The sequence below is a fragment of the Protopterus annectens genome, chromosome 2.part0 (genome assembly GCF_019279795.1).
Source record: "Protopterus annectens isolate FY-2018-M chromosome 2.part0, PAN1.0, whole genome shotgun sequence".
NCBI classification, from domain to species: domain Eukaryota; kingdom Metazoa; phylum Chordata; order Ceratodontiformes; family Protopteridae; genus Protopterus; species Protopterus annectens.
In genome coordinates, this window is record NC_056728.1 from 1,888,144,747 (window position 1) to 1,888,160,351 (window position 15,605).

Genomic DNA, 15,605 nt, shown 5'->3' on the forward strand with positions numbered 1-15,605 from the left:
ATGCAACTCAGGTAGACTTCCTCCAGTTGCCGCAATCAGCTGCAAGCAGTGGTCAGAGAAGGCGCTAAGGTCAACAGAGACCAGGATAAAGACCTGGTAGTTGACTGGAGCAAAAGTACAGCAGTTCAAGGAATTACTCAGGGCTCTAGCACCCCAGGAAGAGGAGGAAATAGGTGGAGTTGAAGAAGAGTGGCAGCGCCTAAAAACAGCATGTGTTAGGACTACAGAAAAGATATGTGGCCGAGCCAGGTATGAAAATAAGGTACATAAGGAAAGCTGGTGGAATGCAGAAGTGCAGGAAGTAATCAAAAGAAAGAAGGAGTGCAGGAAGAAGTGGGATATTGAAAAGACTGACCAAGCTAGGAAGGACTACTGGTTGGCTAACAAAGAAACTAAGAAAGAAGTTGCAATAGCAAATAATAGGGCATCAGAGGCACTCTATCAGCTTCTGAAAAGTGACTCAGTAAGGGGCACAAAGAAACTATACCAGGTTGCAAGGCAAAGACAGAAAGATAAAGAAGATAGTCAGACACCCTTCATAAGGGATTCCAGCAACAACCTGCTTACCAGCCCACAGGACATCAAAGGCAGATGGAAGGAGTATTTCCAGCAGCTTCTGAATGAAGAAAACCCCACAGAAGAGGTATTGCCCCAGAAACAGCCTACAATGAGAGTAGAAGAGGAGCTCAGCTTAGAAGAAGTAAGAGCAGCACTAAGGAAATTGAAGTCAGGGAAAGCAGCAGGCTCAGATGAGGTCACAGCAGATATGATAAAAGATGCTGGGTGAGCTAGGGGAGAAATGGCTCCTGAGGGTACTAATTGCAGTGTGGAGAGAAAGGCGTATCCCAGATGACTGGAGAATAAGTATACTCATGCCAGTGTACAAGAACAAAGGGGACATCCACAACTGTGGACAGTACAGAGGCATCAAATTATCAAACTCCTACCACATTGCATGAAAGTTCTGGAGAGGGTGATTGATAAACGGATACGCAGAATAGTAGAATGTAAGATGGGAGATGAACAGTTCAGATTCAGATCAGGATGCAGCACAATTGACCCGATGTTTGCATTGAGATAGATACTTGAGAAGAAACTAGAGAAGAGGAGAGAGTCAAACTGGGCTTTCCTAGACTTGGAGAAAGCATATGACAAGGTCCCAAGAAAGCTGATCTGGGCAGTACTGCGGTGGTTTGAAGTCCCAGAAACACTGGTAGAATTAGTACAGGCTATGTACAAGGACCCAGTGACTCAAGTACAAACAGTGTTTGGCCTCACTGAGGGGTTCCCAGTGGGAGTGGGTGTACACCAGGGTTCAGCTCTGAGCCCACTGCTGTTCATACTGGTAATGGACTACATCAACAAACAGGTTGGAGGGGTCAGAGCAACAAAGCTGCTGTATGTAGACGATGTGGCAGTACAGGCAGACTCTGATCTAGAACTTCAGCAAAGGATAGGAGAATGGAATGCAAATCTGAAGGCACATGGGATGAAACTAAGCACAGATAAGACAGTGGTAATGGCAGCAGACTGGGAAAATCAGAAGAAGCTGAGAATAGAGATAGATGGGAAAACAGTGGAACAGGTAAACAGCTTCAAGTATCTGGAAGGGGTGGTTGAGGAGAAGGGTAGTCTGAATGAAGAGGTCAAAGCTAGAATCAGAGGGGCTGCAGCCAACTGGCATAGAGTATCAGGTGTAGTCTATGACAGAAGGATGCCAAAGAAGCTGAAAAGTAAGGTGTACAAGACAGTGATGTGACCAGTACTACTGTATGGTACAGAAACCTGGGCAGTAAAGGCAGAACAGTTGAAGAAGCTAGAGGTGATGGAAATGAAGTGCCTGAGAAAGGTGGTAGGATGCACACTGCAGGACAGGCAAAGAAATGAGGACATAAGAGCAGAAGCCAAAGTAGCTCCTATTGCAGAAAAGATCAAAGAGAACAGATTATAATGGTTTGGTCATATGTAGAAAAGCAGAAGACAATCTGGTGAGGGAGATTTGGGACAGACAGGAAGAAGGTAAGAGGAAGCGAGGGCATCCATCAAAGAGGTGGATGGATCGTGTGAAAGAAGATCTGCGACAGTCAGGCATGAGTGTTGAAGAAGGCAGGAGAGTGACACTGAATCGAGAGAGTTGGCGACAGTTAATACGATACCCGACCCCATGTAAATGGGAAAAAGGAGGATGATGATGAAGATGATCAGTGCATTCACATATCAGTCATAGCAACACAGCTACTATCCTCATTCACTGAGAATCTTCTACTGGGTCTAAGAAAATTATAAAAATCAAGTCAAAAGATGTACAACAAAATAAATATAATAGCACATTTTATTTAAAAGAGAATTGCGAAAGTAATGATGCCACTGATGAGTATCTTAGGTATGCGCTAACCAAATCAATTTATAACAGCCGATAATCTATGTACGTCTGGCTGAAACCATTTTATGGTAGCAAAACTGCCACTTTATTTTATAAAAGGTTGGACTGCTAACACAGAGGTACAAACACTGATGTCAACAGGTAAAAGTTATTTGCTGTTCAAACATCCATTTCCAATAAGGCAACTTCACAGCAATACGACTGATTAAAAGTTGAATATAAAGTATATATGTTTAAAGCAGCTATCCCTACTTACATACTTAATGAGTAATGAGTTTAGATGCACATTGCCAAATAATACCAGATGACGTCTGCAGTTAGCCAAATCAGTAGTATTTTATATACAATGAGGAGAATTGTGAAACAGATATTTGGATCTAATAAAGATTCATTTGAAAGGCAACCTTACCTGACAGTAATTTTACTGCTTTTGGTGTACATTTACAACAGCATAGTTTGTCCTACTCTGTCATTTTCAACACTATTGAAAATTCCATTGCTGAATGATTTTATTTTATTATTAGAAGGTGAAAGAACTGCCAGATATACAAAACGTATACATATCCAAATGTAAGGCGGCAGCATAGTTCAGTTTAACAGCACACCCAGTAGTCATGAGTTTATGACCCTTACTGTATACATACACAGAATTAGCCTGTACATGTCATTGTAAAAAATAATGCATCAGAATAAATCTTGGAAAAAAAGCATTCCTATCTGGTGAGCTTACCCACCTAACAAATAAATCACAGTTTACCCAGCTAATAAATACATGACAGCTAAGCCAATTATATTTCAGAAATGTGAAATACTTAACATGAAAATGGTGATATATAATATAATAGGAAGTCCTTAAAAGTATCTGCCTGACAAAGCTGCCATAGGTGTTTCACACAGAGTAAAGCCTGCCATTAATAGCCGCGACTGGATGCCTGTAATACTTCTACTGGTACAAAATGTATTACGCTGAATGTTTTGCAATAAAGGTCGAGAACTGCTACTTCCTGCGTGGTTTTGTTTATATAGCAGTTTATAGGGCCACAATATTTTGCGATTGCTTATATATGTATGCAAATACACACACACACACATATGGATCTATTTGTAAACCTTGAAAGCTCATATAATTGAACTTCATTTTCTCAAGATGAAAATCGTGAAAGTTTAAATACCCGAGTGGTGATTTTTTCCCAAGGCAAGCAAACACTTGCCCAAACATCAATGGAACACACACCAGAGTAAATAAAAGCTATGACCCCCACACCCCTCAATGTGGGAGCTGCACCCCACCCCCCTAACTATATATACCAACTCTGGGATCATACTAGAGTGGAGAAAGGGCATGTTGGGCAAGTGTCTACTTGCCCTGGGAAAGATTTGTCATTCAGTGCATGTTAGGTATGCATGTCATATGTGTGTGTGTGTGTGTGTGTGTGTGTGTGTGTGTGTGTGTGTGTGTGTGTGTGTGTGTGTGTGTGTGCGTGTGTGTGTGTGTGTTTGTGCGTGTGTGTGTGTGTGCGTGTGTGTGCGTGTGTGTGTATGTCAGGTATGTATATATGTAAGCAAAGTTACATCTGTGTCTTACATTAATGTATTTGATGTATTTTTTTCCAGTTTTTGGAAATGGAGATTGCCACAGAATATATTGTCCTGCCCTCTACTCTCAGCAGGACAGGTGTTTTGTTAGATTGGTGAGTTAGGTAGGAAAGGGGCAGAACACTTGCAGATGAATTTTAGGAGGTAAGGAGTAATGTGAGGTTTAGGTAGGAGAGGATATGTCAAATAACAAATAATAGGATCTGGGTCAAATAATGGCAAGCAGTGCAGAACTGGATGTAATTTAAGGTGAGGCCACTGCCACAGATTTGGTAGCTTGAACTAAATACCTCTGTTTTCATTCTGCCCTAAATAATGTGGAAGAGGGACCTTTGAAGTACGGCTGCTGTGAGGCCTACTTAAAATCATCAAGTTGGACTCATGGGTTTAGGTAAGGAAGAAAACTTGTTACAAAAGGCTTGTATTATAGATAGATAGATAGATAGATAGATAGATAGATAGATAGATAGATAGATAGATAGATAGCTATAGATAGACAGACAATTATAATGGAGGTAGTATGTAGAGGTAAATAATAGGGATGTAAAAATGTATCTTAGTTTTGAGAAGCTCCGTACTATAGTAATACAGAACAGGCCCTCTTTAAGGTAAAAAATGAATGCAAGCAAGTTTTGTGGCCATGGCTATTCTAATGTAATTCGCAAAAATAAAATAATATAAACTAACTAACTAACTTACTAACTAACTAAATAGATATAATGAAAAAAGGGGCAGGAGGTAAGGAATTGCTAGTGTACTGTGTGTAGCTATCCTGCTTCATTATTAAGATTTGCTGATAGCAAGGGGTACATATTAAAAACAAGGACAACACAAATGAATGAGATGCAAAATGCAGGGCAGGCTTTGGTTTATGTTTCCAAAAAAGAGTGATAGAGGCCTGGGCCCGGGTGCCAGAATAATATCTACACTGCATGTTGTGGTTTGTAACTGGAGCTTGGTGGATGCTCAGCAATTGTAGGTCTGTGAAAAAATATGCTTTGCTGTGAATAGTTAAATGGTTAGAAGTTCTAAGTCATTGCTTTGCTGTTTGAATGTAGCAACTGTCAACTATGGAAGAAATGCTTGGCTGAAAACTAAAGCTTTTAACTCTTACAGTAAATATTTTCAATTATTCAGACCTGTATTTTGTGCCAGAAATGCTAACAGAATGCACAACCACATCCTACCCCGTACAGGTAAGGGGAGGAAGTGTTCTAATAATGATTTAGAACCTGTGAATGAGTGTATAATTTCACCCACTGATAAATTAATCATTGGAGGCACAGGCTGGTTGAGAAATTTGCTTGTGTACATTGGTGTCTGGCAGTGTTAAGGTACATCTGAGAAAGGAACATTGTCAAGAACAGTCACTCAACAGCTGCCAGTGCAGGGATCATCGTTACCTTACCTTTTCTGCATGGGACCTTTGGCAGTAGGGAATGAAAATGGCTGTCAGGTATGCTCAAAGGCAGGCAAGCAAGAGCAATTTTTAGAGATTATGGTGGTCTTAGCTGCTCATATCCCACAAACGTCAAAGAAGAAAATCTGGCAAAGTAATTACCTAAAATTTAATTTAATCTGTTTGATGAAGATTGCACTCAGAAGATAATGGCAATGGGGTAACAAAGGGTTCAAGTCTTGGTGCCAGCTCTATAAACTGTGGATACATGCCATAGGTCTAGATTATGGGTCATAAAGTAGGATAATTTATATCTCAGCTTTATGTACTACATGGATATAAGTGCTAGAAACTATCCTGACAAAGTATGTCACCTGTTTCCTTACTCATGGTTAGTGGTATTCATAAGAAGTAGGGGGTTAGACGTGGATACAGTACTGGAAAGAGATTCAGGATGGGACATGACGCACCCAAACATATGGATGAACACTATGTTAAAAGGACTCAAGTACACACACCTCCAGAGGCACCAAGGCTGTCCTTAAAAAACTGATGGTGATTTAATGCTAACAGATGTGCCTGGACAGACTTTATTTTGCACATGCATCATGGGAAACAACACTCAGTTGGCAGATGCTTTGAGATAGAAGGGTGTGGAATGTGGACACCAGAGCATTGTGTTTCAAGGTTAGAATGAAAGTGGTAACTCCAAGACAGTGACTGAGACTGGAGGCATGAAAAGCAGGGCTTTCGATGGAAGAAGGGATGCACATAGCATTTGAAGGGGACCTCTCACTAAGGACATATGCACTAATATAAAGTGTTAGATCTTGGTGTGTAAAGCTTAATGGTATCTGAGTCCACATTTAATATAACTCCTGGTGGAAGGATTTAAGAAACATTTCCCTGTGGGAGGGGTTTCTGGTACAGGAGGAGGGCAGAAAAGAATGTATGTCAGTTAGGGATAGGGCTGAGGTGGCCTGAAGCCTCTTCAATAAAGAACTACAGGGAAATAGAGTTGCAGGACAATTCAAAATACTGCCTTTCACTATTTCATGGTATCATCTCTGTACTTGTCATGAAAAGAAATGACCAGGAAAATTTCAAGTGATCCAGCATTTGTCAAACCAGAAGAAAAATCAGTGAATAGTGATATTAAAAAAAAAGGCAGACATGAGGCATTATGCATCACTGGATCACATAGTCAGAATATTTTCAGATATGAATGATCCATTTTTATTAACGCTGAACATTGAGACAACTTTTTCTTACTTACTTTTGTCTTTTCGGATTTTCCTGGTTAGGGGTCGCCACAGCGGAACTCTGGTCCGCTAATGATTGGCAATCAATTTTTATGGTGCCGAGTTGCCAGCCCAATGCCAAACCTTCAGCGAAGGCAAGCCCATTTACTCATGTCTTTTGGAGGTCACTCGACCACGGGGAGGACATGCAGACTCCACACAGAAGGCACTCCAGCCGAGAATCGAACAGGAGAAGCTCTTGCTGTGAGGTGACAACGCTACCGCCGCGAATTGCTCCTATAAAATTGGCACCTCTTGGGTATGAGGTTAAGAGACAGGTATTTCTTTGACAAGGCATGGAGTGTACAGTTACAAATGCTACTCTTCAGAAGTTTAGTACGGCCATTATTAGGGAGGGTAAGAAGGAAGCTAAGGAAGAAGGTTGCTGCGCTGCATCACGTTTTTTTTTTCTTTTTTGATCAATAGGAAAAACGATGATCAGATAAGGCAAATATTAAGGATGTTTGAGCAATTTTGCCATGAACTAGAAAGTCCCAATTGCCCTAGACAAATTGAAGGCCCCTGCAATAACCTCTTTTTAGGGCCTTTAGATGCATTCACAGGCCTGGACATTTAAATTGCTCAGGCTTAAACTGAAGGCCTTGAGGTCTATGTTCAATCAGCTGACAAGCAAAAAGAAAGACAGAAAGAAATTTTCTTGCAAAAACAGTGCTTATTCAAAACAGAACATTTGTTCTCCTTTGCTTCTGTTTTTGGATAGGCAAACAAAAGCATAACACACTACTTCTTGCAGGCTTGTTTCATTGCTTAAGACATTATTTAAGGTTTTCAGTTGTAATTTAAATTATACAATAATGTCTCATTGCTATTCAAAAATGAGCATGCTAATTGGACAGCTCAATTAGCATGCCCATTGTAAATTCAGTATATACTAATAGAAAAACGTCTGGCCACTGAAGTACAATTGAGCATCCAGACTTGCTGTTGACATATGCTTGGAGGTCGGAGCAAAACATGATAAGAAAATCAGGTAGGCTCTGCAAAACCTAAAAATCAGAAATGTACCTTATTTTTCTTGTATTTCTGGGGTCTATATTAAAAGACCGAAGAGGTGTTTCAGTGAACACCTCTTGGTTGACATGTAATGAGCGAATGCATTAAAGCGTGAATGCTCAAAACAGTGATTTATTTCCCTGGGAAAGAAATTGCTTGGACATCCCTGTGTGTTTGCCCCTTTCCTCACTGTAGTGCAATCTCGGAGTTGGTATATTTAGTTAGGGGGGGTGTGGGGGGCACAGCCCCCCACGTTGGTATGTTTTAAAGTGTGTGTGTGTGTGTGTGTGGGGGGGGGGGTGTTTGTGCTAGCAGTTTCTTTCCCAGAGAAAGAAACTGCTGTTTTGAGCATTCGCACTTTAGTGCATTCGCTCATTACGTGTCGCCCAAGAGGTGTTCACCAAAACACCTCTTCGGTCTTTTAATACAGACCCGTATTTCTGCACTGCCCCTCATAAAATCTTGACAAAAAAAAAAAAACAAACAAACAAAACAAAAAAAAAAACAAACAAACATAAAGAAGAACAACAAAAAATAGCAATCTTTTTTTTCTGTTGCTTCTCCTGCCCTACACTGATGTACATGGGAATGTAAGTCCCATACATGTGCACAGTACATCAGTAAACAAGGAAGAACATGGAATAACACTTCAGCAGCTCTGTACAAAGACATTATGTAAGAAAGGTAAGCAACTTCTTTCTTAAATAATGTCATTGTATAATAGCAATAATCCACTCTTGTTTGTGGATATCTCAGGGTTTACACACAGTTGGGTTTTTTAATTATTTGAGGTATGCCCTTGTGATCAAGCCACACCAACCATGGGTAAATTCTGATATATCCACACACAGTCATGGATTATTGTGTAATTATCTAATGTTTCAAAGACTACTTCAAAAGACTTCATAAATTGTTTTGTTGTATTTCCATACAGCTGTTTTGTTTTATATAGTGGACACTGAAAAAAATAGAAATACCCTAAACATACCAGATATAAATAAATGAAAAATGAAATGACATAAAGTTATAAGTTTAACTGCCTTGTTAGTTTTGATCTGAGTCTAACACTGGCTGATGCAAAGGTCCATTAAGATACATTTCCTTATTCAGGGCTATGAAATGGTGTATGTTAATGTTTAGATGCACTGTTTTATTGTTTTACTTATGAACACTACAAGCACTCAGGTCTCCAGGAGTCGAAAACCACTATCTTTCAGCCATGGATTCAAGTGTACTGTAGCTCTTGTATGCTGCTGCTCGCACTTGAACCTGAATATGTGTTTGGGCAAGCAGCTTTGGGAGGGAGTGGGAGGAAGGCCTTCTACTTAGGGAATGGGAAGGGGTCTTATGGTTTAGAGAGCAGAAGGGAAGGAGGGTCTTAGGATTAGGCAGTGATCTGGAAATTTAGGTTTAGTAAAGGGGGTTGGAGTTTTAGATTTAGTGAGCAAATGGGGACTTTAGGGATAGGGAGGTGGATTAGTGTTTTAGGGTAAGGGAGTGAGGACTTGGACTGGGAACTAGGTAGGCGTTTTAGAGTTAGAGTTTAGGTTCTGCTAAGGCCACACAGTTTTATAGGTTTGGGTGTTGGGAAAACTACAAATAAACAGGAGATCCGCTGGTGAGAGTTTGAACACTTGCTTTTTGGAGCAAGTGGCAGCGAACAAGTGTGTCATGAGCTAAAGCACTTGAGCACTTGTAGTAGACCAGTTTTATTTTTTAACTTTTATTCTTATCTTTAATGTTGGATTTTTATTAAATTTTATTACTAATGGAATATGCTTTGGTTTGAGCAGGGAAATAAAGATTTATTGATATTGGGAATAGCCTTGCAGTGTGGATAATTGCAATATACTAAAATAAGATTTACAGTAGGGTTTTTTTCATACAAAGATTATGAAATGCTTTTCATTTTCAGAGATAGTCCAAAATTGATTTTTGTGGTTATAATTACATCTGCTGCAAAACCACTTTATAGAAAGAAGCAAGATTTTAATTTAAATTAGCTCGGGTCCTAAAACATTAGTTTTTGCATGTTTAGGTGAAACATACTGAAATTTCCCAAAATTAGCAGCATGCTTTCAATGCCAGACAGTTACTTAACTTGAGCAATTTTCCATGTATTGACCACAAACATACAATATAACATTCACTCAGAGATCTTTGTAATTGTTGTGGTTTTCCAGAACTTAGCCAGTTCTCATCTACAAAAGAAAAATATTCATATTGCCATTATAGTAATGAAACATTTCATTTCTGACAATTGTTTATTTCTTAAACTATTGTAGGGTTAAATAGGGCACTTACTCTCAGTATGAGTTTTTTTGGAATTGGGTCCTATCTAATCTCTGAGTTGTCAGCAAATATATTTGTCATAAACTCACTGTACAAATAATAAAACGCACACATACACACACACACACACACACACACACACACACACACACACACACACACACACACACACGTAAGACTTACTAAAAACAGAAACTCTTGGCGAGTGCCTTCACTGAAATAAAGTATAAGTAATTAGACAATTTAAATGCAAACCCAGAGCCTGGTGGCTGAGTGTATGGCTCTTGTTGTAAATAGATGTAACCTGGTAGTCTTTCTGATTTGATAACAGGATCATTAGAAGAATGAAAACGGGAAACATCAACTGAAATAACAGATGGTAGAAAATCAGGTTAAATTATAACACGTCAGTCATCCATCAAGTAATTTTGGCTTCAGTAATAGTGATTCTGTTACTGTCTGTACACGGTGGTGATGCTTTCTGAAATATGTAGGAAAGCCAAGCACTGAAATGTGCATACAGTTTCACATGGAGTGTTTCTTTTTGCACTGTTAACATGGTCTTACTAGAAAAATCACTGCATTCTAGATGAACAATATGTTGAGAGTTTTTAAGCATGAAAAAAACTGAAAATTGCTGCTTTGCTGATGATTTTGCTCTGCAATTACTGGATTGTTGTTTCAGTTTACTTTTACAAATATTCTGATCTGATCCAACTTATAGGAAATACTGCTGTATTGCTTATAGATTAGAATATTGTCTTTGATGATGATGCTATTAGATATGAAATACCAAAATGTTCTCCCTGCATACTAATTATCTGCAAACAAAGAGCAGTCTGATAACGATTCAGTTATTTTATATTTTAGAAGAAGGGACAGTGGATGACATCAATGAAAAGTAATACCCAAATACACTCCACATGAACCTCCTGCTCCTTTTTACTTTTTTATTATCCAGGGGACAGTTTACCTGCAGTTATAGTGAGAGCTTTGCAACACTCTAAGCAGTATTGCTGCAGATCAGTCTATCATTCAGTTTCATAGGTTCATAGGTTAATAGGGGTTTACTAGGCCAATGACCACAAGGGCCTTTTTAAGCCCAGCCATGCATCCCATACTCGGACCATTTCTGATACCCTTGATAAGTGTAAGCATGGGCCTGGGAGATGTACTATTTACAGGTTACTCATTTGCTTTAGAGACATAGGTGCCAAACCAGGGATGAATTTTCTGTTTCCCATCCAATTGTCCAAGCTGCACTTGAATTGGGTTAGGGAGAAACTCTGCTTCACATGGATGGGGAGCCTGTTCCATAGATGGGCTAGTCCATGGGATACATACCTATCTCTCCAGCAGGTCCTATTTATATAACAGGTAAGGTTTAAGTCTTTAGAATGGGTAATTCTGGTACTGTTTGTTTTGTGGATATGCAGGAGGTCCATCAGAGTGGGGTCTGACAATTCCCAGTATGCCAGGCATAGATCTCCCCTCAAAAGCCTGTAGGAGACAGAATACAGGGATAGGGCTTTGAGGCAGTCTACATAGGACATATTACTTATGTCCTGTATTATTTTAGTGAGGAACCTTTGTAGACATTCCAGTTGTTGGAGATGCCAGATTGGGTACATACCAAAGTGGGCATTGTACTCAATGATAAGTCTGATGAATGCCGAGTACAGTGGAACAATGACTTCCTTGGACTTAGATGTCATAGCTTTGTTTATAAGTTGTGTAACATAGAATTATTTCCTCACCACTGTAGACATGTGATGATCAAAGGATAAATTTGCTATCTATGTGTGTCCCTAAGTCCCTGACTACTGAGTCAACTCTAAGGGGTGTGTTGTCAATATGATAGTTTCCAAGGATGGATGACTTCCCAAAGGATACTATTATGCATTTCTTGGCATATAGTTTTAGTCCATGGCTCTGACACCAGTTGTTTGTCTGTGTCAGCCCCTCCTGGAAAACATTTGTGTCAGTGTGAGATTCAATGCTAACTTGCAATCATCTGCAGATACAGCTATACTCTGTCGCATATTGTCTACTCAGAGGCAATCTCTGCTTAACATACAAGGCCATGTCAAACCCAGAGCTGTTGGACATGCTACACTTAAAGAAATCCCAATCCCTCAGAGCTACACGCTCCAGGGATCTAAACCTTGTCATCACAATAAACAAAACATGTTGGAGGGATAGGTTCCTGACCCAGAGACTCCCCAGACTCTGGAATAGATTGCCCATACATGTCAAGCAGAGTGCCTCTTTGGACCTCTTCAAGAGGAACCTTGACAATTGGATGGGAGAAAGGAAATTCACCCCAGGGATCACGTCAGTCGCCCTGCTAGACAGGGGTCCAGGAAAGTAAATAATGTGGGAAGAAATATTCAGGGAATTGTTATGGCTAGGCTTGTATAGGCCCTAGGGCTGATAGCCTAGTACTAACCTATGAACCTATGAACCTATGAAAGATTTAGTCAGTCAGAGATCACTGACATTGGCCTTGACTTCTGAGAAGTAAATGCCAAAAAGGAGTAGTCCAAGGACTGACCCCTGAGGGACCCCACTTGTGACTGGTCTCTTTGTAGAGGTGGACTCCCCAGTTCTAACTTCCTAGGTCCTGTCTTTGAGCCAGTTGGCTATCCACTGGGTGACATATGGGTTTGTACTTAACATCTTGAGTTTGTCAACAATGCTGGGGTGGGGTATTGTGTCAAATGCCTTGGTCAGGTCAAGGTAGGCATCGTGAACAATTTTGCCCTCATCCAGTGCTTTGGTGACCTTCTCAAAGAAGTCCACCAGGTTGAGTAGGCATGATCTACCCTTGACGAAACCAAACTAGGTTGGGTCCAGCTTTAACAAAATTTCTTTTCTACTTCCTGTGCTTTCTTACCTTAATGATTAGTAAGTTATTTTTAGTCTATTGCCCTTCATGCTTACTTGTTATTGTATAATTGCATTATGTTTTATATATATATATATATATATATATATATATATATATATATATATATATATATTGGGTCTATATTAGAAGGTTGAAGAGTCTCTTCTCCAAATGCTTAAATGCTGACATGTAAAGAGCGAACACTGGAAACTGTGAACGGCCACTTCCGCAAATTTTTTTCCCTGTGAAAAAACTCACTTGGCTGTTATCGGGAATTGCCCATTGCTCCAATGAAGAGTGATCTCGGAGTTGGTATATTTAGTTAGGGGGGGTGTGGAGGGCCAAGCCCCCCCACCTGATTAGGATTTTAAAGTTTGCTTTTGTGTATACGACCAAGTGAATTTTTCCCTAGGAAAAAATTTGTGGAAGTGTCCGTTCTTAGTTTACAGTTTTCACTCTTTATGTGCCACTCTTTATGTCTTTGAAGAAATGCACAGACATATAATATAGACCCACACACACACACACACACACACACACACACACACACACACACACACACACACACACACACACACACACACACACATACTCACACACATGCACCATATCTGGACAGAGCCAAAATAATGAGGGGGACAAAGGCAGAAATATAAGGATAGATTTTATATGCCGCTATTATAAAATTGTAGATGGAAGAGAACAATCCAAACTGTTTAATCCAAATTATGAGTGCTTTGGTTCACAAAAGATGTGAACTTCATCTGATAAAAAATTCTTCTGAGACACATTTATATATCGATTAAAATAGTACCATCCAGTGATCAAACAATTTAATTATAACAAATGCATAAAATAAAAATAAACATCTCTCAAATATATATTAATAAAACACACAAACAAATCCAATGTCTCTAAATTCATAACTGCATTTTTTGAATAAAGCATTCCCCTTCAAGCATTCTGAAAAATGCCAGGATTTTAAGAATTTTTTATTTTTATGGGGTAACTGGTGTGCCTTTCTGGAAATTATATTGGCAATTCTGGCAGCAAATTAAGGTGCTGTGGAGCTTGGACTGAAAGAAAACTAATGGCAGCCATTATTTTATGGTTGCTAAGTAGCACTTTTGCTGTTTAGTGGGTGTAAAATAAAAAAAGAAACTTAAAATAACAAAGTATGGATGTGTTTATATCTGTGTGTCAGAGTATATACATGTATAAAAACAGAAGAGACTGTGTGTGTGTGTGTGTGTGTGTGTGTGTGTGTGTGTGCGCGCACGTCTGTGCATGCATGTGTGTGTGTGTGTGTGTGTGTGTGTGTGTGTGTGTGTGTGTGAGAGAAAAAGTGAACAGTGAAAGTGATAGAGTGATACCTGGCAGCAGCAGTGAGGAGGTCTGCAAACCTCTCAACATACCTCTCAACTGACCAGATTTTCACAGAATGTCCAGATTTTTGCCTCATATTTTTGGATATTTTTGGTGTGTTCCTCATAAAAGTTTTGGTTTTCTACCAACTCAGCCAGAATTGAAGTCAGAGAATAAAGGCAAACATTTGAGTTATGGACTTCATACCCTTCAGAAAATTCATGCTAATGGGACACTTGTTAGTCTATCAACTCTCTTAAGTTTATAAGAGCAATATTAGTTGGCTCTATTTCTGGGCCTTTCTCCCCCCATTATTTATGGCTTTGTCCAGATTTGTTCTGACAACGGTCTTAGCTCACCATATTTGGATAAGCATAAAATAAATGGGGGACAAGGACTAAAAATGTCACATATTTGAAATGATCTTGTTATAAAATCACAACATTACTTGAACATTAGTATTTGGGTCAGCTTGCATTTTCTGAAGCAGAGGTGATTTTGTGCGTGTGTGTGTGTGTGTGTGTGTGTGTGTGTGTGTGTGTGTGTGTGTGTGTGTGTGTGTGTGTGTGTGTGTGTGTGTGAGGTCAACCACTGGTGGCAGTAGTAAAGAGGTCTGCATACCTCTCGACCTCTCAGCTAAAGAAATCTAGATAAATAAAATAAAGGGGAACAAAGGCTCAAAAATAAGAACAGATTTTAATTGTTCTTATAAAAGTTGATTGTTGTGTCTTTCAGCTTTTTCCCGGTTAGGGGTTGCCACAGCAGAACTCTGGTCCGCTAATGATTGGCAGTTGATTTTTATGTGCTGACTTGCCAGCCATAACGCACAACCTTCAATGAAGGTACGCCCATTCACGCATGTCTCCACGCAGAAGACGCTCTAGCTGGGAGTCGAACCGGTCAGTGTCTTACTGTGAGGTGACAATGCTACCGTAGCACCACAACAGTATTTATATTAGCATTAATTTTCTAAGCAAATTGAAAGTCCGAAACTCAAATCTATGTCATTATTTAGTGGTATCAATTTCTAATAGCTGGCAACAAACCAAATAGGAGTAAGGAACCAAAAAACAAAGTAAACACCTGGACATTTTTTAAGTGTTATATTTTGGATGTAAAATGCTTCCTCCAACACCATCAACATGTATTACAGCAAGTTTAAACATTAGGCAGAGGAACTATCTTATATTAAAAATATATAAAAAATAATATACTAGTTAAAAAATAAATAAGTAAAGAAAACACAACAATTTTACAGAGATCCCATTTTCTAAGTACAATAATACTCTCCAAGGTGTGTTTTAATGTGTAATTAATGCCCTCCATGGGTGTAGAGGCCTTTGGCCTGTGGCATCAGGCCTCATA